We start from the raw sequence: 14,900 nt of genomic DNA on the forward strand, positions 1-14,900 counted from the left end.
AGTGTGGCCCTGGCCTCCCTAAGTGGTATTTCCAGCATCACTTCTTCTCCTGAGACAAGGGGTTCGGTCCTTCCCCATCTGCACCCCCAGGAGTGCACAGCTCTTTACAGTTTACAGAGCCCTTTCTCGGGTGTGTCTCTGTCTAGTCAAGCGATAGGCCCTAGGTCCTGATATAAGTGCTCAGTGTACCCATTCTGCAGCTGAGAACACTGAGGCCCAACAGCACGGCTTTGTTTTCACCTGAGTTCACTTATCAGGAGTCACACCCAGGTCAGCACAACTAACCACCTTTTACAACCCGCCCACACTTCCTCAAGAAGGGTAGGCCTCAGGGCTCTCAAGGGGTGTGTGTAGTGGCCACACCACCCACCACTGGGCCCATCTGGGCTTCTCCCAGCCAGGCCTCTGCCATTCTAGAACATGCTCTGTCCCCAGAGCTCGGGCAGCCAGCCCTGCTGCCTCACCACCCTCCTGTCTCCCCGTCTCCATCTGGGCTCCCACTCTCGTCTCACTGGCTTGTGCAATTTTTACCCTTCCAGTCTCTCTCGATCCTTTCTCTCTGAGGGTCTCTGATGCCATATGTCTGCCTCTGTCTGTCCTTCCCTTCCCTGCTGCCTCTTTCTCCTCATGTTGTGCTGTGTGCGTATGCATGTGCGTGTGTGTGTGTGTGTGTGTGTGTGTGTGTGTGTGTCTCCCCCACCCCCTGCCTCCCCACCCCCTCTCCTGCTCCCTCTCCCTGTCTGTCTCTCTTGTCAGGAGGCCAAGCTGGGGCCAGACGAGGGCCGGTGGGATGAGCTCATACAGTGAGGAGCGGTGCTTTGTCAGGAGAGACGGCAGTGGGCTGGGCTGTGCGCGCCAGCATTGGTGGGCTCTGGAGCAGGAGCTCAGGCCTGGGGGCAGTGCTGTGGTGTGTGTGTGTGTGTGTGTGTGTGTGTGTGTTCGCGCGCGAGAGAGCGTGTGTGTGTGTGTGTGTGTGTGTGTGTGAGAGAGAGAGAGAGAGAGAGACAGAGACGGAGCGTGAGCGCAGAGCAGACACTGCAGCAAACCGCCAAGTCAGGCATCTCCACGTGGGCCCCTCAGATACCCAGCCCCCAGCTCTTTGTTCTGGTGCAGCCTTTAGCCTGTGTGCTCGCACACGGAAGCACGCGCACACGCGCACACATGGGCAGCATCCTCCTCCTCGAGAAGGTCCTTGGGGACCAGCAGCTCCCTCCACAGCCTCGGTCCAGAAGGTCACCTGCCTTGCGTCTCCCCCTCCCCCTGCCAAGGCTGCGTCAGGCCCACCCTGCCCCCAGCCGCTGTGTGCCAGCCCTCAGCAACTTGGCAGGCAGCACTGAAATGTCAGCCTCCTCAGCACCGCACTGTGCGGGCCCATACCTGCTGGCTACGTGGGCACCAAGCCCCAGGCAGTCGCCATATCTGAGGTCCCCAAGAGCCTTCTGTGTGCCTCTGCCAATGTCCACACTTGAATGACTCTGTCCTCTTAGCTGACCCTGTGAGCAGCCTAGCGGTGTGTTAACATAATAGAATAGGGAATGTCAGAACCCAGGGTACAGGGAACCCAGAGAAAGAGGGACCTGCCACAGGTCACAGTGAGGCTGGGCAGAGTCCGTACAAGAGCCCGGGTGCCCACTGCCCCTCCTGCCTCCCTGCGTGATGACTCTGGGCTCCTGTCTGAGAGGCACGGGGCTGTTGGCCAAGCAGAAAATGTGGAGGAAGCAGCAGGGTCTGGAGGTGCCAGGGCACCCCAGGGGGATGGTGACAGAGGCGGCCAGCAGGCATCTGGAGAAGGGACCAGAGGACTCAGGAGAGAGGTCAGGGCTGGAGGAGGCAGCCCCTGACACCTCCGAGGAAGAGGAGGCCGGTTTTCTTAGGGACAAGCAGGGGACAGTTGTCAATCACCTGCCTGTGGGCTAGAAGTGACCTGCAGACAGCTGACGTCCATCAGATCTTTTGGCGGTTTGTAAAAATGCATATTAATTGCCAGCCCTTGCTCTTTGGGAGATCGCACTGTCCAGTCAAATGCCTGACTTCCTTTGAATGGGAACCTTGGACCCACAATCTGCCACTGCCTAGGTAGAGGCTGACCCCTTTGTGAAGTGCCATGCTTCCCCCATTGTCTTACCCCACAAGCATTTCCTGCATTTGGGAACCTGCTGGGCCCTGTGAACCTGTGTGTTTCTTACCTCTGTTCTACACACACCATCACATCCCAGCACAGCAGCCTGAGCCCTGGGCCCTGGAGTGGAAACCCAGGCAAAGTGGATCACTTGCTTTGTGCTGACAAACATCTGCCTGGTCTGGTTTCTCCAGTGAGCTGACAGCAGACCACGGGAAGGGACTGAGCTGTGCCCTGGGCCCCCAGCCAGCCTGGGAGGTGAAGACTCAGGAATGGGATGGAGCCCTGGCCCTGCCTCTTCCTATCTGTGGCCTGTGGTCCGCTGAGGAGGGGCTCCGGAGAAGCTTGGTCCTTCTTGGAAGCCTCCAGCCCAGGGACCCTCTGTAACAGCTCATGAGGCAGTCCTGGGGCTGAGATAGACCCCAACGGGGCACGGGAGCTGGTGTGGGGGAGGGGGGGTGCTATGGCAAGAGTCCCACCTCTGTCAGAGACCAGACAGATCATTTCACCACTTCCCCTCCAGACTCCTTAAGCAGAAGGCGAGTCATAAACCATTTTCTTCTGTCTTTGAAAACAGTCCTTCTTGCTCTCACCTGGCTGAACGCGGGGCTCTCGGACCCCCAAGGGGGTGGTCACAGTCCTGGCCTCTCTCGGAGTCCCAGCTCTTATCTCTAGTTTTGTGCCTCCCCCATGGCCCCCTCTCTACCCCCTCTGCCTCTGCCCACCCCAGATCACACAGCCGCCTTCCCGTCACCGTCACCAGGGAGGACAAATGGCCTCATTCAGGGACACCCTGCCAGATCTGTCTCTCTAAGACAAAGCTGTGCGCAGCTCTGCGTGAAAAACGGCTCGCAGCCGCCCAGCGAGCAGGAGGGATTGGTGGGTGCAAATTGCAGGGGATTGTTAACGCTTGCTGGCTCCCCCAGAGACAGCGAGCAGGCAGGCCCTTGCCCTTGAAATGCCAAGCTGCCGGGCGGGGCGCCTTGTCAAGGCCGGGGACAGACTTCCTCCTGGACACCAGCCCCCACCCCCACATCTGAGCTCAGCAGAGCTGGGATGTGGGGGAGGGACTTGGCTTCCTTCCTCCTGCTTGGTCGCCTCTGCACTCCAGGTCAGGTCCTGCTCAGGAAAGGGCTCTGGATTTCATCACCAGGCCCCTGGGAGCTGACTCGGGGTCAGCTCTGTTTAAAGGACAAGAATCTGTTTATCACTCACCTTCCGTCGAGTCACTGCTGTGGGAGAGGTCACTGGAGCTCTTATCAGCACACCCATTCTGTAGACGAGGAAACTGAGGCTCTCACGGGGGAAGAGACAGACCCAGGTCACATGGAAGCAAGCGTTGGACCTCCAGGTGGTCAGATTTGGAGCACAGGGAGCCATCCCCCTTCTGAGTGACCATGTGTGAACAGGTAGGATGGGTTGTCCTGGGCCAGTGGTCCCTGGCTACCTCCCCTCCTCCAGCGCCCTGAGGACAGAGCCCTGGGATCCAGTGGCCTCACTCTGCTCTTGGAGAAAAAGAACAGTGAGGAGGAGCCCATGTGACCGAGGACTTGTGGGACACAGCATTCCCAGGCTGAGGAATTGGAGGGAGGGGTGTGTGATGGTCCCTGGGGTGTCCAGAGTGAACGGTGAGGCCGGGGGGGCAGTGCCACGGAAGAATGAGAGAGGGCAGACTTGGAAACAGTTTCAAGCTCCGGAAAAGGGAACTGAGTGTTTCCTTGGCCACTCTGCAGCCATTAAAAATGAGATTCCCCAAGAATGATTACCCCATGGAAATGCTTGTGACATAATATTCTTTGTTATTTTTTGAAGGTTAACAAAATGTCATGGTCAGTATGACCTCAACCAGGTACAAAAACAAAATATAGCTTTAGTTAGACACAGGAAACAAAAAATAGAAGGGGTTATACCAACATGTCAACTTAGAAATCACAGATCTATCTGGATAGGGGAGGTAGTTGACTTCATCTCCCCTATTTCTTCTGGGAGCACGGATTCTGTTTTAAGCAGAAGCAGCCATGGTCGTCCTGGATTCCTTTGGAGTTTGGCTGGAGTCGGTGGGAGTGGCGGTAGGCGAGAGTGCCGTGGTCTGAAGGCTGGCTCACCAGTTTCCCCAGCACAGCTCTCGCTGCTTTCCCCAGGGCCCGGGGGGCAGGCCTCTGCTCTTTGGGGAGGCTACTCTTCCTGCTTCCCTCTCTCCTGTGGGATTAGCTCATCGCTGGCTCTGCCACAGAGCCAGGGTGTGCAAGGCCCAGCTGGTGGAGATCTGCTTTCCAGGCCTGTCCACAATGAGAGGGGGCAGGGAGATGTGGGTATCGGCTCGTGGCAGTGGGGTCTGGGGGCTGAGACCCTGACCAGCTGTGCAGAACCCTCTCAAAATGCAGCTGCTTGTCTTAACCTGGGCCCTCACGCTCTAGTCCAGCCCTTGCTGGAACTCACTGCCTATGACTGGACCATATGATTGGGATGGGGGGAGGTGTGAAGCCATAGGGGAAGGAGAGGCCGCTAGAGGCACCTCAGTCAAATGTGTCTGAGTTTGGGTTCCCCCAGATACAGACCCCACAATGAAGAGGCCAGTGCAAGCGATGTATTTAGGAGCCCAGAAAACACCGGCAGAGAAGCAGAGAAATGAGTTACGGAAGGGAAGGAGGTTTGTAGAGGCCGAGTGTGCTGTTGAGCACTGTACCTGCTATGGGGAGCTCCTGGAGACAGAGTGGAATGTGCCCCTTGGTCAGCCTGAGGGGCCAGGACAAGGAGGTGGGTATCCAGCATCTAGCATCCATTATTGGTTGGGGGCTCCTCAGGGTCAGGGCGTGAATGAATGCACCTCCAGCACTTGGCTTGGCAGAGATGCCCGGCAGAGTCACAGCGCCCATGGTAAGAAGAGGGTGCGTGATCAGGCATCCTTGATGCCAGTAACAAGGCACTTGCCCGATTTCTGTCACCTGCATCCCATCCTCCCACCCCCACCCCCTCCTCTGTATTCCAGTCCCACTCGTGTTCGTATTGTTACTTACTTATTTAGACTTGAAGATGGAAATTTAAAAAGGAAACTTTCTATCTTCTATCACCACTGTAACTGGCAGACCTGCCCCTTTGCCACATTTAGAAGCTGACTATCCGGGAGCTGAGTACCACCTTCTACCTCTGCCTCTCCTGGGCAGGCCATGCCCCTGCCTCCAGCATCAGTTTCTTCCATGGTCAGTAGCATCTACTGCATTTCTCTACCTTCATGGCTACGGGAGAAATGATGAGGTTATGTGTATGAGAATGCCTCTCAAAATAAAAAACACTAAACGGGAATTTTCAGGGCAAGGAATGATAAGCATCTTGTGCCAGGTCCACTCTGTGCCAAGCACAGGGGTTACAAACACATATAAATACACCACACACAGTCCCTGCTCTTGGAGTTTGAAATCAATGAATGCTCCCATTCTGGGGGCGAGAAGTGACAGTAATCCTCCAACAGACACAGCCCTTTACATGGCCTTCCTTGTCCAGCCCTGTGAGATCCCCAAAGAGACTGAGGCTCTGAGGGGCAGGGAGGTGGCCCCAGCAGGGGCAGAAGTGAGACCAGAGCTCTGCCTATCCCTGCTTCTCTGCAGGTGTCCCCGAGGAGATGCACGGCCTCTGGGGAGATGCAAGGCCACAGGGCCATCAGCCTACAGGCACCAAAGTTGTTGCCACCTTGCAGCCACAGCGCTGCCTTCCACCACCCAGCCCAAAGGTGCATCTGGGACAGAGGTCCTGCCAAAACAGTCCCCACCGCCCCAGGGGGCCCTGAAGATGCCATGGCTGCCCAAGAAGTTAATAAAGCCATGGGCAGCAATTAATTCTGCAGAGGAAAAAGCCAGGTAAGAGGATTAAGGAAGCCAGAGCTTTGGTTTTAAGATGGAGCTTGGCATGCTCACCCCCCCCCCCAGAGGAGGGATTTCAGGGGATTCAAGGGTGTGAAAGTGAAATGGAGCAGGGACTTGGCAGAAAGCAGGCAAGGTGGTTATGGAACTTTTAAAGCAAGCATTGCCAGCCTCAGCCTTGTAAATACCTTCTGGGTTAGATCGACAGACAAGAATTAACAGCAGTGCAGCTATCATCAGCTTTGTCTGTTTAGTCTTACAGAACCAGGCCAGAGCATCTGGATTAGTTTAAAAAAAAAAAAAACTGATTTATAGCCCCTTTCAATCATGATGGTAGCAAATATTTGGCCAGTGTTTTCCCAGTACTGCTCTCTGTGTGACCTCCATGTCTGCCCCATTTTATAGATGAGGAAACTGAGGTTTAGGAAGATTGAGTGATGCAACCAAGGCCACTTGGTTAAAATGAGCCAGAATTATGATTCAAACAAGAATATCTCATCCTGAAGCCATAAGATGCCCCTACTCTTATGTCCAAGATAAAATGAAATTCTGGGAAATGAAATGACGCCAGGGAGCTTGTCAGGATCACCTGAATTGCTTGCAGGTGGCAATATTAAGTATTTGACAACAATTTGTCCTTGTTGATGGGTTAAACAACTTCACATCTTTGAGCTCATTCAATAGTCACAGTCCCATGGATGGTGAGGCGCAGAGAGCCTGGCACATAGTAAACACTCAGGACATGTCAGCTGTTCTTATCACAATTTCCTGGTTGGCCCCAATTTCTAACATTTTTTTCCCCAGAAACCATTCAGCTATTTCCTAGAGAGGAGTAAGGATTGAAAGCATGGGTTCTGCTGGGAGTTCCCTGGTGGCTCAGTGGGGTTAAGGACCTGGCATTGACACTGCAGTGGCTCTGGTTATTGCTGTGGCTAGGGTTCAATCCCTGGCCTGGAAGCTTCTGCATACTGCAGGTGCAGCCAAAAAAAAAAAAAAAAAAAAAAAAGCAACAGAGTGTCTGTGAAAACCACCCAGCCTTCCTCTAGCTGTGAGACCTTGGAAGAGTCACTCAGCCTCTCGGTGCCAAACTTGCATCCCTTGATAAAAGAGGATAGTAATGCCTACATCATAGGTATTGAGTTAACATATGTATAGTGCTTAGAACAAGGACTGGCATATACTAAGTGCTGTATACGTGTTAGCATTCCGACTTTCTTAGGATGCCTCTTATACCCGGAAGAAACCCAAAACTCTGTGCCTGACCCTTTGTCATGGTGTGGGGTCTGGAAAATATGGAACCTATTTGTAGGTAGGGCCAAGATAAATGCCTCCCACACCTACCTCCAAGTGGGTAGGTTGATAAGTGGGGTCCTGTTAACTCAGGCTAGGGAATGGCCCCTTCCTGAGGCTCCAGGGCCAGAAGCCCACAGCTGTCTCCAAGATAGCAGAGGTTCACACGGGATTAAGATCACATCTTCTTTCCCCCAAGAAGAGCAGGTTGGGCTCAGTGCAGAAGGCAGGTGGCCTACAGGAGTAGAGAGCTGACTGAGACAGGCTAGACAGCCGGCAGCACCTTACCTGTGCCTTGGCCTAGGGAAGGGTCCTGCAACCCTTCCTAAAGTTCTTTCAAGAGAGAAAGTAAGGGAGTTCCCGTCGTGGCGCAGTGGTTAACGAATCTGACTAGGAACCATGAGGTTGCTGGTTTGGTCCCTGCCCCTGCTCAGTGGGTTAACGATCCGGCGTTGCCGTGAGCTGTGGTGTGGGTTGCAGACGCGGCTCGGATCCCGTGTTGCTGTGGCTCTGGCGTAGGCCGGCGGCTACAGCTCCGATTAGACCCCTAGCCTGGGAACCTCCATATGCCACAGGTGCAGCCCTGAAAAAACGGACCAAAAAAAAAAAAAAAAAAAAGCACAATTTGTTTAGCTCCTGTTTTATACCAGACTCTGTCCTGGATACTTTATGAACATCAGCTCTGATCCTCATGAAGAACCAATCTGTTTTATTGATTGGAAAACTGTTGAACAAAGAGATTTATTCACTTGCCCAAAGTAACTAAAATTCTCTCCATTAACAAGACAAGAGATGGGTGGATAGATGGCTCTGACTGGATGGCTGTTTGGATGGTTAAGACTAAAGATAAGATGGGAGGGAGCAAGGGGATGGGGTGTGGGGGGCTGTGGACCTGCCTGCCCCAACTCCAAGTTCTTGCCTCTTTTCCTCTCTGATTGTGCTTTCTCTCTCAGGGATCAGGCTCAGTGTGAGTGTCCCACTCAGCCTGTCCCCAGGGCCCATCTCTCAAGCAAGGACAGGTAGGAAGGCCCTGGCCAACAGACCCCCATCCTCTTGCCCCTCATAAGCTACCCAGGTCAATGTGCACAGCAGAGCAAGGGCTTGGGAGGGACCAGGTCCTGGAAACTGTAGTCTCAGCCTGCAGGCCCCCAGCCTTCCTGGCCTCCATGCTTTCAGTGACCCTTGAGTCAGGTCCAGCAGGCTGCTGGGAAAGGGCTGGTCTCAGGACATGCTGAGCCAAAATCTGGAAACCACAGAAGGGGCAGAATGGGACAGGGGTCCAAGCTCAGGCTTCTGGATCAGGCTGACCTGGGCTCAGCTCAGCTCCATGCCACACGTGACCATGGCCTCAGCTCCCAACCTCTCACAAAATAAGGGGTACAAAATACTTGACTCAAGCTGGCATCTCAGAAGGGCTCTGTACATAATCGTTCTGATTATTAAGTCCTGCATTATAGCACAGGCTCTGAGACCTACTTGTTCTGTGACTTTATGCAAATCACTTCACTTTTCTTAGCTTGGGGTCCAGAGGATCCAGAATCCCAGTCTCCTGGCTGGAGCGGCAGCAGTTCTGTTTCCGTGGCAACCCAGCTGCCTCTCAAGGGACCATCTGGATCACGTCACCCTGGCAAGGTGCTGCCCAGGCAACCAGGTGTTTGTGTTTTGCAGTAGAAGCTGTGCAAGGTGGTAATCCCCCTCACTGGGGACAGGGTGGTGGCCAGGCAGGTGGCTGTAAGTAATCATCGCCATCTCAGCCATGCTGCCTTTGCTACTCCTGGGTCCAGAGAGAAAGAGACTCCAGAGCTTGGGGACTCTATCCAATGACTTTCCTTGAAGAGCTATTAACAGATGCTTCATTATATTCCTGGGCACATTTTCTGGCTTGTTGAGGTTGGCCAGGTGGAAAATGCTGCCTGGGGCTGGACTCCTGTAGGGAATTCCAAAGGACCCAGTCTCACCTGTTTAGGATGAAGAGCCACTATTGTCTCTGGCAGGAAATAGGAATTACTGAGTGGGGGAAACTAAGAGTCTGCCTTTGAACACACACATAATTATAATGACAGCAGGAACTTGGTGCAAAGGATAAGCTAATTCACCCCTTCGACAAACGTGCTTGGGCACCTATTCTAAGCAGACTTTGTGATTGGCACGTAGGTAACCCTAGAGACGGTCCGTATCCACAAGGAGCTCACAGACCTGGACAGCTTAGGAAAAACACAATGTCAACAGACCCACATCAACTACGGGAGAAGCTGAAGGGGAAGTGGTGTGCGGAACCCTCTAGGGCCAGCCACTTCCGGCAGGAAGCTCCCAACTCAGAGCCTTTGGAACAGCCAGGGACAGTTCAGGGAGAGCCCGTGCTCTGCCACCACTTCATACGGGTGAGAGCCTTGATTTTTGCAACGGCCCCCGAGGCTAAGCTCTGTCCCCTTTTCCAGGTGGGGAAAACTGAGGCTCAGAAAACTGAAGTCTGTGCCCAGGGTGATACAGCTGGGGAGTAGCTGGGCTGAGATGAGACCTGGGACTGCGTCCACAGTGCACTCTCTTGGGGGGGACCCTGCTCTCCTGGTGGGCTGCCCGCAGTGACTCTATTTCCTGGAAGCTCGGGGCCCCTCTCTAAGCTGAGCTCAATCAAAGCCTTCCGCCTTTCTGTCCTTGTGGCTCTTTCCCTCTCTTCCCCATTTTCCCTGTGTCTCTTCCCCTCTCCCGACGTCTCTCCTCCCTCACTCCTTCTCTCCCTCTCCTGTTCCCCCTTTCTCCTTCCCTCCCTCTCTTTTCTTCTCTCTCCCTCATTGTCCTCTCCACTCTCCTTTTATCTCTTCTTCATTTCCTTTGTCTCCCCCTTTCCCCTTGGGACCGCAGCTCCATGCACCACTGGTCCCGCTGGCAACAGCTCACCTCTGCCCAGACATCACCTGCAGCCTCTCGCCCTGGGCCCCAGGCTCACTGTCCACAGGTGCCCCGCCCGGTCCAGCCCTGGGCTATGCCCCCAGAAATGCCTGCTGCTATTTGGTGCCATCCCCCTCCTGAGCACCCTCCGCTGAGGAAGTGACATAATTGCATGTCTTCCCATTTCCTCCCTGCTCCGTGTGGTCCTGAGCCCACTCTCAGATGTGCAGCCCAGATGTTTAGAATCACTGCCTCCCAATTAAGCGTCTGCTGGGAGGCCGGGAGGCAAGGGGCCCGAATGTGGGAAGGACCCGTGTCTGTGCAAATGGGGCTAGGAAGAGATAAAATGAGAGCTCTGCCTCCCCAGGCACAGACGGCGGGAAATTGGTGTGCCGTTGAGCTCCATGGGGAAGCCGAGCGCTGGCAAGTGCGGCGAGACGCCCCGTATGCTTGACTGTATATGCCTGACTGTGAGCCGCTCCTCAGCCTCTCTGGGGAGAGATTGCTGTGCCCACCCCTGGGGACAGGGCTTCTGCATCTGGTTCTTTTCTCCTACCCCAAATGAAGAGAGAACTGTGGGAGGAGAAAAACAACAGAGGAGAAGGCACTCACTGCCCCTCTAAAGAGAGAGGACGGAGTGTGGAGGCAGCCCCATCTGTAGGGTCTGTTCCCTCCCAAGCACTGGTGCCCTGGTCCAGCCTCGGCTACACTTCGGGTCTGGGTCCCAGGCAGAAAGGACTTCCTCAAGACCTTGTGCAGAAAGGGCTTCCTCAACACCCCCATGTCCATACAGCCAGGGGGTGATACAAAGAGCGATGGCATCCAGGTGGGAAATACAGGGTGGGTCTGGGGGGGTCAGAGAGCCCAGCACCCCTAATGTGGCAGCCGCCGTGCCCGGGGCCATCTGACGTCATGTGAGACGTCATATGACAACATGCCCCAAACTGCCAGGGCTTCCTGGTTTTTAATGTCGTCGACCACCGCTTATTTAAGATCCAGGGCTGGCCAGTCCAGCCATGCCTGAAGGCTGGCTCTCAGGCAGCTGGTGGAGGCCTGGGAGTTAAATCACTGAGGACCAAGCAGGGACAGATGGACTCAAGATTGATGGGAAGAGGGAGGTTTTGTCTATGGAGTATGCGGGACCATGTCCTTTTCATTGAATACAGAAAGAGGCCTCGGACCAGGTCAGCAGGGGAGGGCTGGTAATGAGGAGCACCTGAATAGGGTGGGGAGGGGGGTGGGGCACAGGACCTTTGAAGTGTGGAAATCACCCACGTGGCATGTCCAGCCACGGAGGTAGACTACCCTGGGTTTATGTCCTTCTCCCTGCTTTCAAGCTGTGTGACTTCAGGTAACTGACATAACATCTCTGAGCCTTAGCAGTAGCATCAGGAAACAGGTGATGGTAACCATAGCTCCCCCCCTCCCCCAGTTGTTTGTGGTACTTGGAGTGTTAAGGATTAGACTGGAGATGTGGGGGAAGCTGTGCCCTGTGTGCAGTGAGGAGGACACGGTATCCTGGTGACTGAGGCAAAGCAGGTGGGTGGAGAGTACCCTCTCCCCACAAATCAGCTGTGAGAGGAAGATGGCTGAGTGGAGGAGGAGGATCCTGTGTGCTGGAGAGGAAAGGGGAGGACGGTGCCTTTTTTGGAGTTCAGGAGGAGGTATATAATAAGTATAAATAGTATGTCGTAGTTTCATTGTCATTGCCACTGTTCACCCTCTGATGTGAATGTCAGTGTGCAGAGGGCCTTTCAGGGTCACTTGGCCCAGCCCCTTATTTTTATCTGAGGGGAGACTGGCACAGAGAGAGGGAGCATTCCTCCCAGCATCCCTCATCATACCAGGGCTGGGACCGGCCTGACATGGTACTAACCACTACTACTCTTCCATTATTACTAGTAGTACTCTTACTCCCATGGCAGGTAATACTGCCATTGCTACTACTCACACTGGCCTATTGCTTGTTATACTACCATTATTTTACTACTACTCTGAATCAATTAAGGAGTGAACTTTTATTGAGTTCTTACCATGTTCCAGACGCTGGGCAAAATACTGCATAGACTTCCTCTCCTTTCATCTTTATATAAAAATGTTGAGAAGGAACTGAGACTCAGAGAGGTTAATTGCTTGCTCAAGGCCACACAATTAGTGAGTGGCAGGGCTAGAATTAGACCCAGGCAGTCCCGCTCCTGCACACTTGGGTACCAGGTCAGACTGCCTCCCAGAAGCAGGAAGGAGGCTTGACAGCCCCGAGCCTGGATGAATGGAGACCTGGATGCATCCGAGGAGCAGGGCTGCTTGTGAATTAGCCCAATGGGCAGCTGCCTTTGTGTGTGTTTAGGAATCTAATAATCTCTCTGCTTCCTTGTTTCCTAAGACCTGAAATTCCACTCTTCACCTGATTTTCTTTGGATTAAATTACACGTGCCTCTGTCGGTTAGCGTTGTTCATTCACTCTGTCATTTGATAATAGCATGGTGAGGGGTGGTGAGGCCAGGTCCCAGGCTCAGGCAATGCTGGCTTCCAGTTCTGGCTGCCTGCAAACTGGGTGATCCTGAGCCTGTCCTTTCATCTCCAGGTGGTGGGATCTCATATTTGAAGCTCCCAGCTCAGGGCCTCACAGAGTGGCCCTCCTGTCCTTCTCCTGTAACTCTGCAGGACGCTTGTGTAGCCCCAGGTGCAATACTCCTGGCAGATGAGCCCCCGACCCTCCTCCCACCCCACAAGGCCCAGGCCAGTGATGGCCGGAAACCAACAGGCTGTGTCTGGAAAAAACCTAGAATTTAGAGGTTATTCATCCGTGAGCAAACATGTATTAAGCACCACAGTGCTCCAGGCCTGTGCTGGAGGCCTGGGCAGTGTGAGTGAGGCAGATGCGCTCCTCACCCTCCAGGGGCTCAGGACTTGATGGAGAGGACAGACTTGGAGTAAGTGCCCTCGGATGATGATGTAATCATTGTGACAAGCTCTATAAAGGACACGTGGAGGGGGCCACGAGCCTGGGTGCTTAAAGAAAGCTTTTTCAAGGAAATGACTCTTGCAGGAAGGCTCCAAGGAGAAAACCTGCCTAAAGGAGAGGACAGAAAAAGGAATTCCAGGCAAGGGAAGCAGCATGTGCAAAGGCCCCAGGTGCAGAAGGAATGTGGGTTCAAATTTTCTGCTTCTTCTGACTTGGTATCCCTGTGCAAGATGCTTCTCTCTGAGCCTCAGTTTCCTCATCTGTAAAGTGGAAACCATTGCCACCTGCTCCCCAGGGTTCCAAGCAGCTGCGAGGTTAAGGGAGAAGGTGCTGGTGCTGGCCCTGCTGCCCTGAATGCCTAGGGAATCTGGAGGCTGCCTCTTGGCTCCTGGCTTCCAACCACCCCGGACATTTGAAGCTTCTGTCAGTACTGGTTGTTCCTCAGCACAATTAGGTAATTAGGCCAAATTCAATTACACACCACACTCCCAGGTCTGTCTGGGGCCCGAGGGGTGGGGCATGGGCTCCCTTTGCTGGAAGGGAGCAGCAGGAGCGCTCCCAGAGCTGTGCCTTCCTACCATGCATCTCAAAATACTGCCTGCCTCCCAGACAGGGAAACTGAGGCAGGGAAGAGGCGGCGCTGCTTGACCCCAAACCATAGCATCCTCAGGGCTGATTTTTTTTCCCTCTTTGAGAGCCCCAACCGAAGCCGCTGGCCCATGTCTTATGCCACTTTTCAAATTCATCATGGGGTCCCTGGCTCCAGGGCTTATCCAAGGGGAAGAGGAGCCAGGAACCCCATGATGATCTTCCTCTTGGACAAGCCCCCCCCCCATTGGTGGGAAAATGGGGTTTAGCTTTCCTGCCTCCCTTGGATTCGTGGCAGTTTCTCCTTCCAGCTGTAGACTGAGACCCAGCCACTCTTCAACATTATGATTGGCATGTGAATTTGGGGAGAGAGCACACCTCCAGTAAAGGTGGGTGAACCAGGGTTTATAAATGCCTTCAAGGGACTTGCTGGAGGCATCCAGACTGGAGCAACCCAGATTGAGGCTGGCACAAGGGTCCTCTTGGAGACTGTTTTTAAAATATTTTTAATCAGAAGATGCAGTCTGCAAATACTGAGGGTCAACTGTGTGTTGTTGGTGTCTTATTTGGCCTGCTCCAAACTTTATGGGAAATCAGTGAGGGTCAGCTCAATAGTGACACTTCTTGGAGCCTTCAGCCAGACTTGGGGAGACAAGTGTCCCCAGCAGCAAAGAGGGGTCTCACCTCTGCACTAGAGATCTTCCAGGACCTTGAGTCCAATCTAAGGAGCTCGAACTTGCACTTGATCCTGGCAGCACTGGGAAGCCAGGGAAGGTTTTAGACAAGGGGGTAGTGTGATTAGATTTGCTTTTGAGAAAGCCTCAGGTAGACGAGGGCCCTAGGCTAGAGGCAGAGAAAACAATTTGGAGGCTGTTCCTCCAGATAAGAGACTGTTGGGGTGGGACTGTGCTGTAAGTAGAAAGAAAGGGATGGCTGGTGGTGACTCTCAGCCCAGTTGATGACGTGGAGTTGTTCTATGCTTGCCTCTCAAGTTACCGCTTCTGAAGATGATGCACAGCACTCTTCACGTTGGGGAAAGTCGTTTCTTTGAATTCATTTAATTCTGAAATGAAAGTGGTTTTATAGGGTGTTTATATCTCCTCACAAAAATAATGCATACTCCTCATAGAACAATTAAGGCATGCAGAAAATTAAAAAGAAGTTAGCGAATAGCTGAAATCCCACTTCCATG

The 14,900-nt window shown here is 53.6% G+C and overlaps 1 protein-coding gene across 12 annotated transcripts in view; it reads left to right on the forward strand.

Moving 5' to 3' along the window:
• The window catches only part of ZMIZ1 (zinc finger MIZ-type containing 1), a 192,538-nt gene that overhangs the window by 99,629 nt on the left and 78,009 nt on the right, over positions 1-14,900 (forward strand). For 4 of the 12 annotated variants that reach the window (XM_084997416.1, XM_084997426.1, XM_084997420.1 and 1 more), the window contains exon 1: positions 3,222-3,528. The exons of the other annotated variants lie outside the window; for them this stretch is intronic. The gene's annotated coding sequence lies outside the window, so the exon portion shown is untranslated. Of the gene's footprint in view, positions 1-3,221; positions 3,529-14,900 lie in introns of those variants that run through there. 12 annotated transcript variants of the gene reach the window in all.

This window comes from Sus scrofa, chromosome 14 (assembly GCF_054392235.1).
Source record: "Sus scrofa isolate SSC_HxYL_T2T_F1_AM1 chromosome 14, Sscrofa_HxYL_maternal_Yorkshire_Landrace_v2.0, whole genome shotgun sequence".
Classification (NCBI taxonomy): Eukaryota; Metazoa; Chordata; class Mammalia; order Artiodactyla; family Suidae; genus Sus; species Sus scrofa.